Raw genomic sequence first — 3,707 nt, 5'->3', positions numbered from 1 at the left:
GTAGGGTAAAAACTGGTATACCATGACCCTCGCTTATTAGCAGGCGGCTTTCAAGGCAGTTTACTGTGTACATTTGCCGCATGGGTTTGTTCTGTATATACACACTGTGCAACGTCTATAATTTTTTCCTGATAGTTATCGCAAGTTATCAGCGCCTTCCGTGTGCCTCGTCTCGTCCTCCATGTGTGTTTTTTAGCGCTGGTTTTTAATGCTATGGATCACCGCCAACTCGCCCAATCCTCAGTTATTCTATATAAAGATCAGTTTTCTGAGCTCGCCGTTGTGGTCATGTCTTGTTTTTCCGAAAACGCGCAATACTGAGCATTACGGTGCGGTCCCACAGCAACAGGGAATTCTTTTTTATTGAGCTTGGGGTCCCTTGAGGCCACCCATCGAGAACAAGGAAGTGGGCGTGAATGCGAGCTAGAAAGCCTGAGGAGAGGGTTCGATGAACGCTGGGTCAGACTCCTCCCTAGCCGCTCTCTCGACTGCCATATTAGCATCCATTGACTAAATGCGGCTGTATTCGCGATATCGACGAATGCACTAAAAATGCACTAATTCATGCTCATGCATGAATAGGAGAGCGTGAATCCAAACAAAGCAAAAATTCAAGATTCAGTGAGAAACATTTCTTTATACGTTCCACAAAAATGTCACCTAAATGCAACAGAGACGATGCACACTGTTAATATCTGAGTGGCATCTGAGAACTTGGCAGAAAATGTCAAGGGCTTGAGCTGTCCCGTGGAATCTGGCACTGCACCTTCAAGGCACTGCACGAATGTCTAGCGCCCCGAATCACACGTGCGCCTCGATTCGCCCACCATCTGAGGAAAACGGAACTATAGAACTGGCTACAAACGCACGGTGTCGGCTCCGTCGTTTTTCGGCTGGAGCCACGGCTAAACCTTCTTCACCCCTACAAGACCGACGGCTTTCGACGCAGCAAGCAATATGGACTTCGTGGACACCAAGTTTCGCCAGGTGGGCCCAAGTTTTCTAATTCCACGGCCAATTTACGCCCGGTCGACGCCGTTTGGCCTAACGGCGTCGTCGTTCCACGCCGACGCGCGGCGGAGTGGAGCCGGCCTCCCTAGGCAAAATGGCTGACCCTGCATCATTCGCGAGGGGTTACAATCCCGACGGCATGATCTGGACGACAGTTTCAACATCGGAAGGGGACAACTCCGCTTCTGTTCCGAAATTTCGGCACCAATCTCTTAACGAAGCGGTCGCGCGCCGCTCGATCGTTCAAGCCAAGCTTGCGGCGTCCATCGCTGCCCCGGCCTCCGGCACACCGGATGGCAAGACGCAGCCTCCTGCTTCGCGCGCTGCAGGAAGTAAAGGCAAGGACCGTCCTAACTGGAAGCCTCGCCGACTCCCAAGACCGGGACGAGACGACTTCGTGGTTGTGCTCAAGCCATGCAAACATATGTCGCTGCACCAAGCCTTTTCAGAGAATCGCTACGGCGCTGCCATTACAGCCTACCTCGGGCCCGAGGTAGCAAGGTCTGTTACGGTTCTACCATCCCGTGAACAAAACCTCATTGTGATTTACACCCCGAATCCGGCGGCGGCTGATCGGCTCCTCGGGGACATCTTCATTAACACCGAGCATGGGAATATTCCACTCCACGGATACCTTCGACATGACGGAGGCGATGTATGCCATGGCGTCATCACCGTCAGCAACTCGGACACTACGGAATCGCTTCGGAAGCAGGTGCAGTGGAGTTCAGGCACCATCGCCGAGGTTAGGAAATTCGGCTCCTCTAACAAACCTCGGATCACCTTCACCGGGAGGGAAAAACCGCGTTTTGTGCACTACGAGAACATGCTCATCCCTGTGCAAAACTACTACCATACGATCCCGGCCTGCGGCCTGTGTGGGGCAGTTGGCCACCGAGTGGATGCTTGTCCCAACATGCAGCCGAGCACGTGCGGTCTGTGTGGGCAAGAGGCCCCGCTTCAGGAGGGGGTGCGGGCCTCTCACGAATGTGTGCCGCGGTGCTCGGTTTGGGCCGGTGCACACGCCACTAACTCGCGGGAGTGTGCGGCGAAATTCCGCAAGCACAAGATGACCACCACAAAGAAAATTTCTGCCAAGAAGAAGAGCCGCCATCTTGACTGCCCCGGTGAGTTACCAAGCCGGGACAATAACACCGAGAAGCCGGAGAAACCCACCGGAGGAGCAGGCAAGCGCCCGTCGACGAAGCCGCCACCACACGGCGAAACTGGAAAGCAGTCGACAGCGCCACCACACGACAAGACCAGGGCCTGGGTCAACGCCGTGAAACAAGGAACGCAGGGGAGCGGTACGGACAGGGCTGCCTCCTCCTCCCCTCCCTCCTGCCCCCCTGCGGCACGCAGTGCCGAGCAAACCAAAATAGCAGCTCTTGAGGGCTAAATTGAGATGCTGCTCGAGAAAATTGCGCTCCTGGAATCGCAATCAAAACAGCCTATCACTCTACCTCTCGTCCCGCTACCGAGACAATGGAGAGTGAGCCCGCGGCACCGAACGCCGCACTGAACGCGGATGCTGCACTTGAGGCCCGTCTAGAGGCCCGCATGGACGCCCGTTTCAGTGCCCTAGAAAGTCAAATTTCCGCGGCAGTCACCTCCGCTATCGCCAAATGACCGAAATTGTACCCACTATAGTCGCACAGCACATCGCACAATCTTCGCGTGGCGTCCGACGAGTCGGCGGTCTAATCAAAGGCGTGTCTGGCCGCTATCCCAAAATGCGTCGCGCCATGGAAACTTTAGCAGAAGACGACGACAGCTGCTCGCTCTCCGGAATAGAGGATGGCCCCCCCCACCGCGAGTGCTGGCTCCGGAGCAGCGTCCCCACAGTCGACATCTCACCTAACTGGCCATGGCGGACAGGCCTCAAATTAGGCGCTCTCCTCATACCAATTCGGCCACCCCCATCCTAATCACCCAGTGGAACTGCCGCGGTTTCCGTTCCCGTGCCAAGCGGGCGAACCTCCGGCTTTTCCTGTAAACATTCGATTCACTTCCTGCGGTGGTTGCCCTCCAGGAGCCAGGTAGCGGCGCAACCCTTACAAATTATGTAACGTTCCAGCAGGACTCCTCTTCCTGTATCTGCGTGCACAAAAATTATACAGCCAACTTGGTTGACTTGGACCTCAATGCTGCATATTCCTATGTGATGGTCACTCTTCTTCCGCTTAAGAAAAAAATGCACCCTTGCACATACTTAACATCTATTGTTCTCCCAAGATAAAAAATGTAACTTTCGCAGCCCTCTTCAGTCGCGCCCTGAAGGCTGCGGGCAGTGACCCGCTGGTGATTGTGGGCGACTTCAACGCTCAAAGCACACTCTGGGGGTACGTGCGTGAAGAGAAGCGCGGCCGCAAGCTAGCGGAACTTGCGTCCACGCTGGGCCTGACGCTTCACACCGACCCTGCACATCCAACGCGGGTGGGTAACTCCTTGACTCGGGACACGTGTCCGGACCTTACCTTCACCAAAAACATAAGACACGCAGAATGGGCCAACACCGAGGAAACCCTCGGCAGTGACCACTGCATACTCAAAACCAGCGTCAGAACCAGACCACTGGCAAGATCCCACGCCCAAGCACGCCTACCGGACTGGACAAAGTTCCGGCAGACCTACACTAATTCGGCCTCTATTCACGAACAAGGCTACCACGCGTGGTCACAAGAATTGGTTAGACA

General features: G+C 55.1%; 1 pseudogene; it reads left to right on the top strand.

Moving 5' to 3' along the window:
• The first annotated feature begins 1,105 nt into the window (after nt 1-1,105).
• Nucleotides 1,106-2,901, top strand: LOC144117927 (uncharacterized; annotated as a pseudogene).
• Nucleotides 2,902-3,707: the final 806 nt, after the last annotated feature.

The sequence above is a fragment of the Amblyomma americanum genome, chromosome 1 (genome assembly GCF_052857255.1).
Source record: "Amblyomma americanum isolate KBUSLIRL-KWMA chromosome 1, ASM5285725v1, whole genome shotgun sequence".
Lineage (NCBI taxonomy): Eukaryota > Metazoa > Arthropoda > Arachnida > Ixodida > Ixodidae > Amblyomma > Amblyomma americanum.
The sequence above is the reverse complement of the archived record's forward strand: the minus strand, read 5'-3'. Positions and strand labels throughout refer to the sequence as shown.